The sequence below is a fragment of the Myotis daubentonii genome, chromosome 18, assembly GCF_963259705.1.
Source record: "Myotis daubentonii chromosome 18, mMyoDau2.1, whole genome shotgun sequence".
Taxonomy (NCBI): Eukaryota; Metazoa; Chordata; class Mammalia; order Chiroptera; family Vespertilionidae; genus Myotis; species Myotis daubentonii.
Window position 1 is genome coordinate 1,298,228 of NC_081857.1, and position 20,064 is coordinate 1,318,291.

General features: G+C 44.1%; 1 protein-coding gene and 1 pseudogene across 4 annotated transcripts in view; both read left to right on the forward strand.

Moving 5' to 3' along the window:
• Positions 1-20,064, forward strand: part of ATF6 (activating transcription factor 6) — a 147,140-nt gene that overhangs the window by 106,035 nt on the left and 21,041 nt on the right. The window lies entirely within an intron of this gene.
• LOC132221038 (uncharacterized) lies at positions 4,982-10,311 on the forward strand (annotated as a pseudogene).

A 20,064-nucleotide genomic window follows, 5' to 3' on the forward strand; every position in this document is an offset into this window, starting at 1 on the left:
GGTCAATAGACCTATTTTTAATTAAATTTATATACAGATGGTCTTGGAGTTGTTCCTCATATAAAGTCAGAAAACTAGCAAAGTAGCCTGTTAAGTCAGCCAGGTTTGGTGTGAGCTTTTAGCTGACGTCACAGGCTTAATTAAGGAGGTGGCGGTTATGGTCCTTAGAAAAGTGGTGATTTATGACCTGACTCTGGATGAAGGTCTGAAGCACTGTGTCATTTCCTCCCCTCCCCCACATGGTGATTTGTTCATTTTGGACTCTGATTTGTTTAACTTTGACGCCGTCAGCAAATCTGGACACTGACACTTACTTGGTGTTTAGTTGTGTGACATGAATTTCCAGGCCTGGATGCTAAGCTATGAAGGGCCTGTTGTGGGTGGGCTCTGAGGAGCCTCCGTCCGTAGCTCAGAATCACACGCAGCCGGGTGACGGTTGGGTTTGCTGCGGCTGGGAGGATGGTGTTGGTCGCACTAACAATGGGGGATTGTTACTTAATGCCCGTTTCCCCTGCCAGGCCTTACTCACCCTGAGGGCAGGGACCCTCTTAGTCATCACTCTGTGCCCAGCATCCAGGCATGGAGCAGGTGGGAAGTACTGAGGGCGAGGACCCACAAATGAACGGATGCCAGATCCATCAGTTTTACACAGATTCTAAATTAGTCTACACCGGCACCATGACGTGATGGAGAATCTGTAATAGACACGCTTCTGGAGTGTTTGTATCAGGGCCATCTGTGTCTCAGGGTCAATCTAGGAATCAGTGTTTGAAAACCAGTGACTTCAGGTACGTTTTTAAAAGGCTAGGCACCATTTGCAGGCAAGGAAGGCCTGTGTACCTGGGGAAAGAGAACTTTAAGTAAGGACACTAACCAGACTGCAGTGCCCCATAGGCTGTAGAGCTGCGGTTCTCAACCTGTGGGTCGCGACCCCTTTGGTGGTCGAATGACCCTTTCACAGGGGTCGCCTAAGACCATTGGAAAACACATATATAATTACATATTGTTTTTGTGATTAATCACTATGCTTTAATTATGTTCAATTTGTAACAATGAAAATACATCCTGCAGATCAGATATTTACATGACGATTCATAACAGTAGCAAAATTACAGTTATGAAGTAGCAACGAAAATAATTTTATGGTTGGAGGAACTGTGTTAAAGGGTCGCGGCATCAGGAAGGTTGAGAACCACGGCTTAGAGGGAGTCAGCGCAGACTGAACAAGCGCTGTGCTTGCGGAACCCCCTATGCAGGGCCTGCGGTGTGCGGACGGTGGGCAGTGCGGCATTTGTCCCCTGCACTGTGCTTGCTTTGATCATGGGAGGCATCCACGCAGAGCTTGTCAGCGTAAACTGTTACATCTTCCAGAGCCTATATTGTGAATAATTTTAGCCATCTATGTCTGATTACAATATGCCTAGTAATAAATCTTAAAACTAAGACTAAAATACATGATACAGAATAAACCAGCCTCTGTTATTCAGTTTAAGTTTTATAGATATTTCTCTTCCAGTTCCATTTACTTCTTTTAAAAATATATATATATTTTTATTGATTTCAGAGAGGAGGTGAGAGGGAGAGAGAGATAGAAACATCAATGATGAGAGAGAATCACCGATCGGCTACTTCCTGCACGCCCTCTACTCAGATCGAGTCCACAACGCAGGCATGTGCCCTTGACTGGAATCGAACCCAGGACCCTTCAGTATTCAGGCCGACACTCTATCCACCGAGCCACACCAGCCAGGGCCCAGTTCCATTTACTTTTGAAAGGAATTCAGGGCCTTTTACTCTGTGGAGAGTGAGTGTGCTTGGAGCTGGTGTCAGTTTGCTGTGAAGCCGCGGGAGGAGCCTGCAGTCCCTGAGGTGTGGCTCAAGGCCGTGACCTCATTTCCCTCACATGTATCCCCAGAAGTGGGGTTGCTCCATCAGATGGTAGCTCTCTTTTTGATTTTTTGAGGCACCTCCCTACTGTTTTCCATGATGGGTTAGTTTTTTTAAAACAGTTTCATTGAGGTATAATTGACATGTAAGAAACTGCACATACGTAACTACACATTTTATAAGTTTTCACGTCTGTATGTCTGTGACATCACCACAGTCAAGACCCTCAGCGTGTCTGCCTTTTCCAACTCTCTCCCATCATCGTGACCACTGATCTTCCTTCTGTTACTACAAATCGTTTACATTAAAAACAATTTTAGCCGAAACCGGTTTGGCTCAGTGGATAGAGCGTCGGCCTGCGGACTGAAAGGTCCCAGGTTCGATTCCGGTCAAGGGCGTGTACCTGGGTTGCGGGCACATCCCCAGTGGGCGATGTGCAGGAGGCAGCTGATCGATGTTTCTCTCTCATCGATGTTTCTAACTCTCTATCTCTCTCCCTTCCTCTCTGTAGAAAATCAATAAAATATATTAAAAAAACAAAACAAAACAAAAACAACAACAAAAAACAATTTGATATGAAGGAGTCCTACATGATGCAGTTTTTCTTCTGACCTAATTGTCAGGTCATCCACATTGGGCTGCAGCGGTGGCTCACTGCACTGTGGGCGGAGTTTGTTCACTTTCTACTTTGGGTTACCACCGGTGAGGCTGCTACGACTGTCTGGGTACAGGACTTTGTAGGACACGTGCCCCCATTTCTGTTGTGTAGAATCCCAGGACCAGATTGGTGTGGTTACATGGTAGCTGTGTGTTTATCACTTTAAGAAGCTGCCAAACTGTTCTCGAAAGTGGCTGAGAGTCCAGAGGCCGTATCCTAAACACTTGACATGGCCAGTCTTCCACGTTGGCTATCTTCAGTTACATTTTCTTGATGACTAATGATTTTAACCATTTTTCATGTGCTTATTTGCCATCATCTCTCTTCTTTGGTGAAGTATCTGTTCAAATCTTTTGCTCATTTTTAATTGGGTTGTTCGTTTTCTTGTAATTGATTTGAGAGTCTCTTATATATTCTAGATACAAGTCCATTGTCAGACACATGATTTGGACCTATTTTCTGCCAGTCTGTTGCTTGTCTTTTCAGTGCTTTTCAAAGAGCAGCATTTCTTAATTTTGGTGAAGTTCAATTTATCAGCTTTTTCTTTTATGGATTGTGTTGTCCCAAGAAATCTTTGCCTAACGCAAGGTCACAAAGATGTTCTCATTTTTACTTCTGAATTTTTATAGGTTTAGTTTTACATGTAGCTCCATAATTAATTTTGAGTTAGTTTTGTATACAGTGCAGGGACAGATCAGAGCTCATTGTCTGCATATGGATATCCAGTATTGTATGATGTTTAATGTTGTGTTCTAATCCAGTAGCTTTTATTAGAAGAATTAAAGTAAAGCCAGGTGTATAAGTTATTTATTTACTAGTGGCCCAGTGCATGAAATTCATGCACTTTAAAAGGGAATTAGAGGAAATATTTTAATATTGCTATTTGCCCTTTCTCTATAATAGAAGTGTCAGAGATGAAAGAAAATTAGTAAAATGTATATGAAAATCTTCCTCCTGTCAGAGTCTGGGGCATGCCGTGGGACCCAGAGTCAAGTCCCCATCCACCTGTGTGCACCTTGAAATCGTGTGAGACCCAGACCTGGCCGGCCCCACCCCCATTGGGCAAGATCCAGACCCTGCTGGCCCCACCCCCATCAAGCCCCGCCAGGCAGTGGGCGCAGCCTCAGGTCCCCCGTCAAGTCCTGCTGGGCGGGGTGCAGCCTCAGGTCCCCCGGCCCAGTGCGGGGTGGGGGATGCAGCCTCAGGTCCCCCGGCTCGGTGCTGGGGTGGGGGGCGCGGCCTGAGTTCCCCCGTCAAGCCCCTCCGGGTGCAGGCGTGGCCTGAGGTCCCGCTTCAAGCCTTGCTTGACGGGGGGCACAGCCTAAGATCCCGCTTCAAGCCCCGCTGGGCGGGGGGCATGGCCTGAGTTCCCCTGTCAAGCCTCGCTGGGGTGGGGGGCATGGCCTGAGGTCCCCCTTCAAGCCCTACTGGGCAGGGGGTGCAGCCTCAGGTCCCGCGCCCCGGCCTGGCGCCATGCAACCTCAGGTCCCTGCTGATCGCTTGTTATGGCTCGTTACGGGGAACCCCGCCTTAGCTGTGGGCGCAGCCATTTTGTGTTACGGGAACCCTGCCTCCTCTCTGGGCATAGCCATCTTTTGATGGCGTGATGGAGTGAGGGTCAATTTGCATATTACCACTTTATTATATAGGATTATGTATTTATTTATTTTAAATCCTCATCTGAGGATATTTTTTCCATTGATTTTCAAACAGAGTTGGAAGGGAGGGAGGAAGAGGGGAGAGAGAAACATCGATTGCACCACCCTGATGGGGGCTGGGGATCAAACCCACAACCAAGGTACATGCCCTTGACAAGGAATCGAACACGAGACCCTTTAGTCTGTGGGCCAACGCTCTAACTGCTGAGCACACCGGCCAGGGCAGGCTGTCAGACTTTTGTGCATTATCCTTAAATTTCTTGTTAAGCTGTACATTTTGCTGAAACCTCTTAAGAAGTATCCTGTGACTGAACTTCAACCTAAAATTTTAGTCTTTATACTTAACCAATGAAATGTTATTTATATCCTCTTTGGAAACATAACATATACTGTAGATAATTATAGTAAAAATGTAATGGGTAGCAGAAAATATTGCCAAACCAAGATTCTGGAGCCCAGATGAAATAAACACACCATGTGCCGCTCTCTGTCACCATGCTTGGAAACACACAGAAAAGGAAGGAAAGAGGAACTGAAAATAAAGTTCTTTAAATTAGAGCTTTCTGCTGCTTTTGTCTGATCTACTGATGGGGTTTTTTCTTTATTTAATGAAAGAGAATTAGACCCTAGAATTAACCTTTTAAGAATATATGTGTTATGTATATATACAAGATCTTGGGCATTGGCTTACAGAGTAGACAAGCAGCACAGAGCTGGTTTATCCTGGAGCGCTGGGCCGCCTCATCAGAAATGAGGAAACTCATTTTCCCACGCGGCTATGCGTCATTACTTTCTGGTTTGTGGAGAAAATCGCTTTTGGGGGCTGATACAGCACTTTTTGTAGGCAACCATGTAGACCTAGGCTGAGGGGCAGAGAACATGGATTTCTGACTTTAGGGAAACACTTTTCAGAGCCTCAACGCCCTTTTCTCTAATACAGGAATAGCAATAGTCACCTCTCTCGTAGGTTAAGAAGTTGAAATGAAATAATAAGTCAAGCACTAGCACAGCAATAAAACAGAGTAGGGTGTTCATCAGGGCTGACCTCGAAAGCACACGGCTCATTTCAAGAACCCATAAAGGGTAGGATAAGGGAGAGAGTTTGCTTGTCATCAGATGTAGCATAATCATCTAAGATGCATCCCCACCCCCAACTCCCCATATTCATTTTAATCTTATGATTTTTCTTATCATCCAAAGGACAGAAAATCAGCACATCTACAAGGTTTTACAGCTGTGGCTTTTCACAGCTATTATCGAACTAGGTTCATGAAGGCTTGGTTTGGAATTAATATTTTAAAATATATGTGTTATGTGGGTATGAATGTGTGTATATTCCTCTTTCCTTTCTGGGAGAAATAGGATCAAATTGAAAAGGAGGAGCCCCTTTCAAGCAGAAAGGCAACCAGGATCTCCTCAGGGACCATAACTGCAGTCCTAGCCTTTCACGGACTAGAGCTCTTCCACGTCTTTCCCGTGTGACTCTAGTTCAGTGTTCATTTAACGGATGTTGACAGAGACTAGAGACTAAGGTCACACACAGAAACTGAGTAACGGCAGTTTTCTGCAGTTTTCAGGGTTTATTCAGATTGATTGTAGCACACTGATTTTGATGGATTCAGTGACATCAGATGATGAATGAAAAGAAACTCTGTAGTCCTTAATCTGACTTTTCCATATCAATATCAGAGGGAAACCATATGACTGATAAGTCATGAATTCATCCATAAAATATAATAAGCATTATTTTCATCTGTAGCATAAAGCCAGTGCTTCCTCACAAGTATTAACAACACATACACATAATCATATACAAATTTAACCCTCTTAGTGCTGGGGAGCGCAATCGCGCTCCTCCTGTCTTTCACCAAAAGTGCTGGGAGCACTATCGGCAATTTTTTTTTCTACTAGTATTTTATAATACAATCAGCAAACAATATATGTCAAAGATGAAAACAAACAAATGTAGTAAAGGTTTCCTTAAGTTTTTGAATATGTAACTTTATTTACTTGCAATTCATAATTTTTTTCCTAAACTGCTATAAAATCAGCAAAAATGCCTTGGCAATTTTAGCATAGTTCCTAGGATATTGGTTGGCACTCAAAGGGTTAAAAACGACATCAGTATAAGTTTGTTAATTGTCAGTGATGTTTAACACGGTTGTGATTCCTCCTCATTTTCAGATGAAGCCTGTCACTGACATTTTTATATATAAAATAGATGTCCATAGGCTAGTAAGAGGATAAAAATTAATGATAAAATTACTTGAATTCAGATAATAAAGTAGTAGGTCAAGTCTATTCTGATGAAACAACTTCACTTAAGTCTGAGGCTCTGGGGTCAGTTTTTTAGTTATAAAGCTTATTGTGCATATTTTTTTTAGTAAAAATGTAAGTATATATAATACAGTCCCACATAGAAAGAAGTGGTCAACTTGTTTTCTGTGCATACATGATTGCTGATTATTTTAAAGCTATTATCTTCTTAGGATAATTTCACCAATTTTGTGTTCCACTTAGATTAGGGAGACTATAGTGTCTCCTTAAGCAAAATACTTATTAGAACTCAAACAAGTCCAGACTCAATTGTTTTTTGAAACAGACAATTCTATATTAAGAAGGTCAGGTGGCTCAGTTGGTTGGAGCATCCTTCTCATACACTAAAAGGTTGCAGGTTAATTCCCAGTCATGGCACATACCTAGGTTTCGTCAGGAGCACATACGGGAAGCAACTGGTCGATGTTTCTCTGTCTTATATCGATGTCTGTCTGTCTGTCTCTTTCTCAGTAGAATAAAATCAATGAGAACATATCCTCGGCTGAAGATTAAAAAAAAGAAAAAAGGTAAATGGTAGTAATTAATACCAAAATCCAAAATTTTTAAAACAAGTAGAGCCTATCATTGCTCTTTAAGAGAAAATAAAAATATGACAAATCTTCAGAGCATAAAAGGTTTCTTCAGACCTTTTAAGAATTTTATTATTAAAAAACTGTATTTATGCTGGTGTGCCTATTTGAATAATTGCTTTACTTTTATAATTACAATAAGTTCTTAATGCAGCTATCCTCAAAGAATTTTTATTTTATTAAATTCTGTCATTCATCCAACAAAGTATTTGAGGAGCCATTATGTTCCTGGCTGTTCTCACTGCCAAAAATATCCATTGATAAACAAACCAAACAAAGCCTTTTATGTCCTAGCGACAGATACAACAAATACACAAATGAACATGGACGAGGATTCAGTTTGTGCTAAGTGCTGAGAAGAAAAATCAAAGAGGATAGACATAGTTTTAAATGCACATTGAGAAAGGGCATTTTTTTGAGGGTGAAGCATATACATTCTTTAGCTCTCTTTTTTTTCTTTTGACTTTTACTGTTGTTGGTGAAAATTACTTAGAAACTCAGCATATGTATTTTGTATGCTAATCTAAAAATTTAGTCCCAATTAGTGAATGTAACATTTATAGTGGATGTGACTATGGAGGAATAAAATCTTTAGTTAATCACCACTTTATTTTTAGCAATAAAGTATGCATCTCATAAAATTTGTCATTCTGGAGTGGTTTCAGCTTGCACCTGTCCCTGGGGAACCTGTTGCTACAGCACAAGATGACTGTTCAGCTGTAGCAGCTTTATTCTTAGGCATCTGCTTACATCTTTTCTCTCAGTCAGTTGAGGTCTTGTATTTTTGCCAAATAAAACAAACCCCATACTAACAAAAAGCTATCAATAAGCAGTAGGAGCACGAGTTGGGCTAGCATCACCCTCATTCTTCATATGTACCTCTCTGGTAGCCCCTGATATGTTCTTTTTGCACAAACATGAAGTACTGCATAACTACTGTTCCACAGACCAACTGCAGTTAATTCAGTTACTATGGATGCTTTTAGAACTAAGCAAACTGTGACTAGTGGAATTCTTCCTTGCATATTACCACGTCAAAAGCAGAATGTGAAACTGCATGCTGTTGGTGGGAGAAAAAAGAACTATGATTCCTACCTCTCCTATATTAGTTCAGCTCAGAAGACTTCTGAAAGGTCTCCATCGTGGGTTTTTATAGCTCAGCGATTTTTCAGGGAAAGGAAAAGGTTGCTTGAGATTCCTTTCTCTTCTGCTACTCAGGTCTTGTCGGATAAATTTTATCTGATTTTGCTTCATTAATTCATTTATTCACTCAGTAGGTGTTCATCGAACGTTTATTATCATCAGGATCTGTGCTACCTTAGACGCATTTACTGTCGGACGCTTTATGAGGTGGATGTTGTTGCACTATGCAACTTGTGGGGAGGGTGGTTTCGAGAGGTTTTCCTGAGTTGACTGTAGCGGGTGGAGCGTGGGAGGAAGATGAGGTACGTAGCATTCCAGAGCACATGCTATTGGAAGCAGAGCAGGTTCTGGAAATAAAGGCCGCAGGGCTCCCATCAGGAGGAACCAGGACGAGGCGCAGGAATCCCGTCTGTCCTGTAGAAGAGAGGAGCAGACATGCGCCTTAGGAAGAAAACGCGTCCCTCTTTGCACAAGGCATTGGAAGAGTACTTTTACTTTTAAAGGAGGAATTTCTCTGGCATTGATTTATGTTTAAGTTCATATAGACGTCAAACTTGGAAACAGACTTTCTCGTTTTACAACTACAAAAGCAAATAACTGTACAAATTAAATATAAATAGTATTATACAGATAAAGTGGAAATCAACATAAAGCACAGTGGCATGTCTTTGTGAAGTCACAACTGTCAAGGGAAGGTGATGCTGGTCCCCTGGACCCAGGAGGAAAGCTTGGGTCTGATGAGGGCTGTTTGGGGGCGCAGGAAAAGGGTAGGTGCCCCCTCCTCTCATCAGTTCCAGGAGGGGGAGCTGGTGGCCCCAGGAACTCAGGCAGCCAAAGAGGACCCGAGTGCCCGCACATCAACGGTTTCCTCATCGAAGTGAAGAGGCGCCCCTTGTCCAGGCAGCCAGTGGGCTCCCGCTGGAGAGCCGGGCGCAGGGCCCACTGTCCCCCAATGGTGCTCGCCAGGATTGTGCGCGCGAGGAAGCAGCTCCAGGAGTCGGGAGTCTAGACCCGTGCCCAGCCGCTCCCCTTAGGTAATTTGTAAGACTGTGACGACCAGGCTGCTGCTGAAGGTTCTGCTCGGAGGTGGCCGTGACCTTGGCGCTGGCTTCCCGTGTCTGGGACCCGCCCCTGGGGGCCGGGGCTGGGAAATCCGTTTTTCAACCTTTCAGCTCTGGGTAGGCCTCCTGCTGAACCAGGTCTTCACAGAAAACGCCGGTCGGGGTGTCGGTGCCGAATCCATGGCTGCCGAGGGAAGGACTTGGGGGAGCAGGTGGCCATGGGCCCTGCCCGAGGTGCCCAGGGAGAGGCCGCTCCCTGGGAGGCCCGGCAGCGCCTGTGCCCGATCTCAGGTTTCTCCGCACGTCCGGGGTGAAAGCAGTGAAGTATTTTCAAGCGCTTGACCCCACACCGACAGCACTTCCGGTGCGGTGGGCAGGGCCTGTCGGAGCCTGGAAGCGGGGCTGTGGGCTGCGGGCGCCGGGAGGGTGCCGGTGGAGCACGTGCCTGGCGCCTCGGGGTGCCGCCGCTGCCATCGGAGCAGGATGTGCGGGCGAGGTGGGCGCAGGAGGCCGAGGCTGGTGTCCACCTTCTTCCTGCAGAAGCTGTGGGAGCTGGACGGCCGGGTCCAGGAGCTCCGCCCGCCGCCCTCGACGTGGGGGGCGGGGGTGGGTGTGAAGGTCCAAGCGCTCGCAGTGCCGCCCGGAGGCCGCTGTGCCGTCACCCGCACCAGCACCGGGTGGAGTGCGCCAAGCCCGCAATGGAGCTGCCCTGGGAGAAGGGCGGCGCCGTGCGCATGGGGTGCAGCCGCTGGCCCCACGATGGAGGATGGAGGACGGCCACAGCTCTTGGAGACACGGTGGACCAGCTGTGGACCGTGGAGAGTACCGCCGCCTTCTACCTGGGCCGCTTCTCCCCCCCCCCCCCCCCCCCCCCCGCCCTCTCCCCTCCAAGCTGGTGCCGACCCAGAGGTGGACGAGAACGGTACCGAGTGCGCGCCAGACCCTGCTGCCAGTGTGCGACCCTGCGCCACGTCATCCCCAGAAACATCTGGATCTAGACTCTGCTGGGAGGCTGGTGACCAGTGACCCCCCCCCCCCCCCCCAAGTGCAGGCACAGCTGGGAGCGCGTCACTGCCCCTGAAGACTTCATGCCCGATCTCTTTTGGTGTCATTTTCAGTTGATTTTTCTTTGAGGGAGAAAATGGGGACAAACTGTCTGGTGCCAGGCCGCAGGGTTGGCCCAGGAGAAAAGACAGTCGTTCTATTTGTTTTTATATATTTTTAAAATTGATTTCAGAGAGGAAGGGAGAGGGAGCTATAGAAACATCAGTGATGAGAGAATCATTGGTGGGCTGCCTCCTGCACGCCCCCCACTGGGGATGGAGCCCGCAACCTGGGGCTGTGCCCTGACCAGCATCCAGCCAGGACCTTCCAGGCAGGCCATTGCTCTGTCCGCTGAGCCAAACGCGCCTGGGCCAGGCAGTCGTTTTAAAAAGCAGCTTTATAGGTAAGTGTTGCCAAGGGGCCTTTTTTTTTTTTTTTAAATGATATTGGTGACTTTGAATGGTCAGGGGTTACTAAAAAAACTCTAAAAGAAGATTAAATGCAATTTTTCCTAAGATTGTGCTATGTGTTACTTTGTTCAGACCTCAAAAATGCTCCTTTACACCATCATTTTTGTCTTTTTGCAAGGATAGGAGTTTAAGTGGATGTGTTTAGATCATTTGTATGCCTCCAGGTTAGCAGATTGAAATAAACCTGGTTTTAGCATTTTATGGTGCCCTAAGTGTGCCTATCTGAACTTCAATTTTCAGATGCCTAGTTTCCCTTCTCAGTTGGGCTGTGACCGTACCTTTGTTATTTTCCATTTCTGATACACAAGAAAAATGAGCACGTAAAGAGAAACAGACCTTAGATGTTCTAAAGAAGTGGACATCGTCCCTCCCTTAGCATGGAGAGGAGTCTGTGAAATGGTTGCGTGCACAGCCTCTAGCCCAGGGGTGGGCAAACTTTTTGGCTCGAGGGCCACAATGGGTTCTTAAACTGGACCGGAGGGCCGGAACAAAAGCATGGATGGAGTGTTTGTGTGAACTAATATAAATTCAAAGTAAACATCATTACATAAAAGGGTACGGTCTTTTTTTTCAATAGTTTTATTCATTTCAAACGGGTGGATCCGGCCCGCGGGCTGTAGTTTGCCCACGGCTGCCTAGCCTCTCAGTATCTTCCAGCTTAGCTTTCCTTCTGTGTGCCTCATGAGTCCCTGCTGAACCCCTCATGCTGTACAGCACACCTTTTTTTTTCTCAGTTGATCTGCCTTTCTGGTCTCCTTTTGTCTCTTGAGATGTTTCCTTCATTAACGTTTTCCTCTCACGTTATATGGATCATTCTTTAACCCTAAAGACTAAATGTGACGGGGCTTTTCCTCCTGCCTGCTCTCGTCTCAGCAGTAAGCTCTCCTGTTGGTATTTTTCAAGTTTGGCCTTTCCAGGTTTCACTTGCAGGTCGGTCACTGCCCTGGGGTCGCCTCATGCTGCGGAGAGAATTCTCACTTGTGATGCAGTCTGATGGTTTTTGTTCAGAATTGTATCTTTTCTATGATAAAAGATACTGGGCCAGCTGAAGTACCTTTTATTGTTTTTGTATTAGAATCATTTGTGGAAGTTAGTGATACAAAGCTGGACAAAGCATCAGTGGGGGAGGTATTTTTGATGTCTTGTTACATAGCGCTGACTCTTGAGCAGCGCCAGGGTCAGTGCTCTGACCCCTCGCACCGTTGAAAATCCTGTATAACTTTTGACTCCCTCAAAACTTGACAAATAGCCTGACAATAACACAGTTGATATGAACACATATTCTGCATGTTGTAAGTAGTATTTACTGTATTCTTACAAAAAAGTGAGCTAGAGAAAAATGTTAAGAAAATCACAAGGAAGAGAAATTATATTTCAGTTATATTGAAAAAGACACCCATGTAAGTGGACCTGCGCATCTCAAACCTTTATTGTTCAGAGGCATTGGTGTAGGAGTGAGGTCATTCCTGTACACAACTGACAGCTTCGTCTATTCCCACCATCTGTGTCTCAATCTTCTCAATATTTTGGAGGCTGCATGTATACATAAGTTATGATCTTAATCTTTTAATTATCTTATAGTAATACTATCAAGCAATAAATAATTTTCTTAAATGAGTTTGTGGGAAAATTCTGAGGGATTAAATTTATTCTTTGTGAGAAATGAGAATGTATTTCCCATTGAAATGTTTTCCACATAATATAAGAACCTCTGAAACTAGATGACCATATGAGTCAGGTGTATTATCAGACTTACTTATAATTCTACCTTCCCCCTTTTGCCATGTCTTCATAAGGATGTATTCTTTGCTATAAATGAAATTATGACTTCAGATCTGGCTAGAGGTAGTCATTACATGATGATTCCTTCTCTTAATTGGGCCTGACCATCCGTCTCCCTTGCCCTTTAATAAGTCACGTCACTTGAAGGAGGCTTTCTTCTGAGGTGGTGCCACTGTGTGTCCAGCACGAGCCTAATGCTGCCTGGCATTTCTTTCGCTTTCTTGTCTTCCTCATCTGCCTCACTTGAGGCAGGGAAAGAGTATCACAGGCATTCCGTTTCAGTCGCCTTTGTTTTTGTATTTCATCTGCAGTTATATCTAGAAAATGTACCTCAGACTTACTCAAATGGGTATGAATATTTGTCCATTCTAACCTATAGAGAGGAGCAAGATTTGTAAACTGGTTTAGTGGAAACTATTTTCAAAGTAAACTCCTGAAAAATGATATGGCAAAACAACTTTATTCTTTTGCTGAACTTCTTGAAAAGCTTGAGTCTTTAAAACAACAAAATATTACCTAATAGAAGGACATCTGTTTGCAGTTGACACCCCCACGCAAGCGTTCTGTGTTTCCTGGTTGTGTCTCATTCAGATGAGTGCCAGGAGCCCTGCTCCGTTCAGACCGCTTGGCAGCGTCTAACTGCACACAGTGTGATATGGACAGTGAGGGAAGTCCCTGCTGCTTAGTTTTCAACCACAGTTAATTGTCTAAGATTTAAAATATCTGTTCCACAGCCCTAGCCGGTTTGTCTCAGTGGGTAGTGTTGTCCTGTGAACTCAAGAGTCCTGGGTTCGATTCTGGTCAAGGGCAAATGCCTGAGTTTGCTGGCTCGATCCCCAGAAGGGGGCGTGCAGGAGGCAGCTAATCAATGATTCTCTCTCATCGATGTTTCTGTCTCTCCCTCTCCCTTCCTCTCTGAAATCAATAAAAAACACACACCTGTTCCACACATAATATAACCATCATCTTTTGCTTGTTCCTTTTGCTCTTAAGCTGTCAAATTTTGTGCCAGATGGAAATAAATTGTTTCTAACACCCAGGCATGTCTTTGACTAAGAGAATATGCATGTCCTTTGTAGTTAAAGATGTTTGGTATTTGCATTTCTCTACCTGTTCTCACACTATATCAAGCCAAATAGGAGCTACAGTCCTATATAATAAAGAGCTAATATGCTAATTAGACCGAACAGCAGAGCGACCATCCGCATGACCACCTGGACGAAGCCAGGGCTGTGAGGGCCGAGCCCCTTGCATGAATTTTGTGCATCGGGCCTCTAGTATTTTTCTAAAGTCCCAATTTATGCAAAAATCAAGCCCTTTGTGATTTCCCCCTTTCTTACAAATGGTTGCAAAAGCTTTTATAATAAACGTACCATACAAACTTGTATCAAAACATGGTATCCAATAGAATTCATTTGCCTATAATTAGTACTTAAATCCTTTTTTTGGTTCCTTTTAAAAAGACAGCTGAATCAGGAGTTTGTGTTTGATTTTTGCTCTTAAGAAATGGTTTTAAAAACTCATTTTGGAATTAAATAAATTTAGTTTAAATTCTTTTTGCAATTCATGACAGCTACTCAGATCTTGATTGGAAATTCTGAAATGGGTAGATGTGGCTTTAGAACTCAGTGGAATTCCTTTCTTAAACCACACAAATGGTGTAAAAGAGGCTTAATCTTCAAGTTCTTAAGCTGGAGCTTCGAGCTTTTACAGATTACCGAATTGCTTATAAATGCTTGGTTGTTGAAGGCAACACTTAAAAAATAGTCTTTATGAGGTTTTCATGTTTATATAGAATTCTTACCAAATGGTCTCAACCATTGATAGATAACTATGATAAATTTTAAATGTTTTTTAATTTTAAAAGGACTATCTCAATGCTCAGAAATTTGAAAAATAAACAGGAGGAAGTTACCCATAACCCACTAGTTCAGCAAAATTATTGAAATGGACATGTGGGTTTCATTTATTTAAAATGATACACATATGTTTTTACATCACTGCAACGTAGACTATGCATATTTCTGTAGAGGATAAACATTTAAATACAGTCTTACCAATATTATAATTTCATTTGACTGATATCTTCAGATAGAGAAACCTCCCTTTCATTCTGACTTCCAAGGATTCTCCAGGCTCCCGCAGGTAACTGTGAGACTGTCAGTCAGAGGCAGGGATTTGGACAAAAGTGTAGAAAGGAGACGAGGCTTCCAGGAGGATGTGTGCTGGATGCTGAGAACATCTGGGCACTTCGATAGGTCTTCACTCTGCTTGTGAGTTGGGCTCTGTAGTGGGATCATCCATATATCTGTGATAATTTTAAAAATATGTATTGTATTGATTTTTTAGAGAGAGAGGAAAGGAGGGATAGAGAGAGAGAGAAACGTCCATCACCGATCAGCTGCCTCCTCCATGCGCCCCCACAGGGGATCAAGCCCCCAACCTGGGCATGTCCCCTACCCAGAATTGAACTGGTGGCCTCTTGGCTCCTGGCTCCGCTCTCAACCATAGAGCTACACCAGTCGGGCACTGTGATCATTTTATTACTTAGTACTTTCCCCCCCAAACCCCCCAAAAGGTCATTTAATTGCCTGTAAAACATAAATAAGGAAACAATTCCTGCTCACATGGTTTGGAGTGAGTAGGAGGAAACCCCACTTCCCCGGCCATGTTTAAGCATTTCTGAAAGAGACTATTGTGCGCTGACATCTAGGCTTTTTACAAAACTACTTATCTTTTTGAAAAGACAAAGGACTCAGTCATTTAGAGAAACAGGTGCCGGACCACCCTTGCTGCCTGCGTCAGAGCACTGCTGCTAGCGCCAGGCTCGCTCCCGAGGCCAGTGATGGCGAACCTGTGACACGCGTGTCAGAGGTGACATGCGAACTCATTTTTTTGGTTGATTTTTCTCTGTTAAATGGCATTTAAATATCTATAATGATAAAAGCGTAAATGCTAATCAGACTGGACAGCCGAATGACCTTCCTGACGACCTTCGGGATGAAGCCCGGGATGTGAGGGCGAGGCAAGCTGCTGCGGCTATGAGGGCCGAGCCCCTTGCACAAATTTTGTGCATCAGGCCTCTAGTTAAAATAAGTATCAAAAATGTAAGTCTTTGTTTTACTATGGTTGCAAATATCAAAAAATTTCTGTATGTGACACGGCACCAGAGTTAAGTTAGGGTTTTTCAAAATGCTGACACGCCGAGCTCAAAGGGTTCGCCATCACTGGCCTAGGCTGACTGTCCGCGGACGCATCTCAGCGCTGTGTGTTGGGTGACTGTTCATTCGCGTATGTTTTCTCTCTGCTTCTTTATTGAGATGAGTCCTCATGCTCTAGATTCCCTTAGCTTAGTGATCCCAGCAACTCAAATTTAAAGTTGCACTGGTAATGAAGCTAATGAATTCTCTCATACAGAGAATGGTGTGTTATTCTTTCTTCTGGAGAAAAGCTAGCAGGAGCTGATGAACAGGAAGTGAACCTACAATCAGAATTAGGTTCCTTTCACAATTTGGCCATTTATTTTGGCATCATTAATTAATCTCACTTTTGTAAAGTTTCACAACATTATGTTGAGAATAAAAATTTGCTTCAAGTAATATTGTTACGGCAGAGTAACCGCGAGACAGGAAGGCAGACCGCCAAGCACTCGGAAGGTGCAGAAGTTCACCTTTATTCAGGCACACCGGTGCCGGAGCTCAGGGGTCAGTTCCCAAAGCTGAGCCCCCCAGTTCTGCTGAGCCCAGTCTTAGAGCCCTAGCTTCTGTTTCTTGCTTCTGGGTCTAAGTGTGGTTTTTAACGTTCTATTTTGTAAAAGCTATTTCTGTGAGGCAGGGCTGCGGCAGCCAGCTAGCTGACACCAGTGCTCCGCCCTGCGGCCTCGGCTTCAGCTCAAAGCCCCTGCAGACTTACTGCTCCAGGACGCTGGTCAGTGGCACCGCAGGCGGCGTTAGGCTGGTTATAGGTGAGCAAACACCCTGTCGCTGCAGAGGTTGGGTTAAGCTGCCCTTACATTATTGCTTTCAAAGTGTAAAGCATTTTGAAATTCTTGAGTAAATATGTATTTTCAACTTAGATTTTGCGATAGAGGGATGTACTTTTGCCCCCTTAATTTTAGAGGAAGAATTCAGACCCAGCGGGTGACGTGGCGTCACGCACCCTGCATGTGAGGAAGCACCTTCCGTCAGGCTGGCGCTCCCACCACACCCACACCACCTCCTCATCACAGTTAATAAGATGAGGTTAAGGGAAGTTTTCTAGAAATATGCAAACCAGCAGAGTGCCACAAATTAACATATCCCTACGAAGTTATTTTATGCTGTGAAATTTAAGAGAAGTTAAAATGTTTCTAAACCAGAATTGGCTGGCATATTTTTAATTAAATATTAGATTATTAAAAAATAATCTCTAAGTTTATGTTAAATGTAACTCAATTTTGGTCATGAAGATGACCCAGGACTACACAAAATCCAGGGGTTTTGGCCCAAGCCCTCCCTTCCGAGGAGGGGCTCCCTGTGCCAGCAGTGGGGCTGGGGGCACCGGGGGGACAGAACACGCTTCCTGGTGTATGTTTATGGAGAAGTATATCCCCCAGATAACTTCAAAAAAGTGAGGGCTTTAAAGTGTACTCTTTATCCCTTACGGTGTCTTGCAAATAGTAAGTTTATAAAGTATTTTGAATTAAATTGAACTGAAGTTGGATCAAACTAAAGAGACATTTCTCCCTTTACTTCAAGACATAGGCGCGAGGCACTCCCTGCAGCTGAGCGTCCTAGAAACCTGGCTCAGGGTTGAAGGCGTTTTGAGGCTTCTAATTAACATGCTTCGTAACCCAGTGTAATAAACGATTTAAAGTAGCTCTGGCCATTCTCCTTCAACGTTCCCCGCGATTCCATTCAGCACGATGGCTGCTCCTGCTGTGCAAGCTCCCAGCGTCATTGTTCGCCTGGGACCTCCAACCAGGAGTTAGAAATAGGCAAATACATGTGTCAGAGAGCGGAGTCCCGAAACACCTTTTCAAGGCGATGTGGTCGTGGACTTAGTGCTTTAATTCACCCCGCCAGGTTTCTCTGCTTACAACGTTAAACACTAGTTTCTTAAGTGTGTGAAAGGGGCAGAGTTTGCTAAATACTTAAGAAGGAATTCTTGTAGATTTTATTTGCTAATCTACATAAAACATCTGGGTAAAAGTTACTTCGTGGTTTTGAGCCGTTTAGATAGAGTTCCGTGTGGACACCTGCTTCTCTCCTGTGTGAGCATCTTTCTCTGCTAGTTTCTACATTTTATGCTGTGAGATCAGTCAGAATTATTGAACCCATTCCTATATATTTAACATCTTCCTTCAGTACTTCTGCCAGGCACCCGTCCTGAACTGAAGGCATTTGGCAGACTGCATGGCCACTGTTCCGTGGGGGAGTGCTACCCAGCTTATGCTTATAAATAACTAATAGCTGGCATGAAAAAGGCCTCTTAGAAGGCCACTTTATGAGCCTTACCAGCTGGGGGTTAGTATCTTCAGTAAGAAGCCAGTAAATAGAATATGATCTTTTGCATTTAAACTCCACATTATTGCATCGCATTAAAAGCAATCTGAAGACCAAACTGTGGTAGGAAGAATAAAATATTAATTAGAGCCCTGCCAGTGTGGCTCAGTGGTTGAGCATCGACCCAGGAACCAAGAGATTACTGATTCGATTCCCAGTTGAGACATGTGCCTGGCATGCAGGCTTGATCTCCAGTCGGGGGCATGTGGGAGGCGGCTGGTCAATGATGTTTCTCTCTCCCTGTTTCTTTCTCTCCCTCTTCCGTCCTCTCTCCAAAAAACATTAAAAACAAACAAAAATCATTAAAAAAACAACAAAAAACACTATTTAGAACTGTAAATTTTTTGGTAATTTCTGTTTATAATTTTAAAAAGAAGATTAAGAGCATTGGCAACAAGATGAAATCAGAACACCTTGATTAAAGCAAGCAAACAATAATAGTTTCTTAAAAGAATATCTCCTAACCTTTGCTTTGTAAGGGCACACGGAGACATGGCCTGTGCACTGTGAGGCATGTGTCTGCTGCGAAGTGTGTGCAGGACCCACCGTCTCCAGCTCCCTCGGAAAATGTAAAACTTTGAAAATTAAAAATGACATTTGAGAATTGAAAAATGAAAACTTTGATAAAAGCAGAGGCTATGTGAGTTATCATAGAAAGAAATATTATTTTACTCATTCCTTTTAGTTCTTCTATTCCTACCTCAGAAATCATTACACTTTATTGAAAAATATTTAATTTAAAAGTTTTGCCTAGAAAATAAATTTGAAGTTTTTAGTATTATTTCACAGTAGTGCTGTTTGATCTCTTAATTTAAGCATTTCATTAACATATGTTTCTATAAGAGGCAGATTGGTGTCCTTTTATTATTATTATCATTATTTTTTATATTTTTACTGATTTCAGAGAGGAAGGGAGAGGGAGAGAGAGAGATAGACACATCAATGATGAGAGAGAATCATTGATTGGCTGCCTCCTGCACGCCTCCCACTGGGAATCGAGCCTGCAACCTGAGCCTGTGTCCTTGACCGGAATTGAACCCAGGAGACTTTGGGTCCACAGGCCGACACTGTCCACTGAGCCAGACCGGCTAGGACTGGCGTTCCTTTTAATGAATTAACGCCAGGGTATAGTTATCCCTTTATTTTATTTAGTCTTTTTGAAACCACTGATTTCTATACTAATTTACTCTGACATTTTAACCAGGACATTAAAAGAAATGTAAGGGATGTACTTACTTCCACTTGGTAGTTCGCCTTGTCAGGACCAACCCTTCCTAACACGTACTTTAGGGAGATTTTACAGCCCCCCGTCTCTGTGTGTGAAACAAAAAGATCAAGGTTGCTTTGGAAAGAAAAGGATCATGCTCTCTAGGGAGGACGGGCTGGGGCGGGGGGGGGGGTGGGGACTGGGGGGAAGGCAGACCTGGAGACTCTTGCAAGGAGAGCGGACTTAGAACCGAGGTCAGGGAGGACCTGTCTTCTCACCTTCAGAAAGCTGTGCGGCCACCGATACAAAGCCGTCAGCTAGAACAGTGTCTCCCACGCCCCTTCCCTCGCTGCCGTGCTGCTTACACACACACACACACACACACACACACACCTGTACAAAACATACACTCACACAGCACGCCCCAAGCACACATCAGTACACACATGCACACACACATGCACATGCACACACATACACGACATCTGAGGCTTCTCTTGGGCAGGTTTACCCCATTCCTACAGCGTCTGCCTAGAACTTTAAAAAATTATTTTTTGTTCCAACCCAGCATTTCCCCCATTTTTTCCAACAAAAAGTAAAGCAATTCCCTTTGATATCTGTATTTGACTTTTCCCTTGAAGCATTTCCTGTGACCTCTTCCTGAGGGAGCTTGTTGACTCAGCTCTCTGCAGCCTCCCTGCCCGC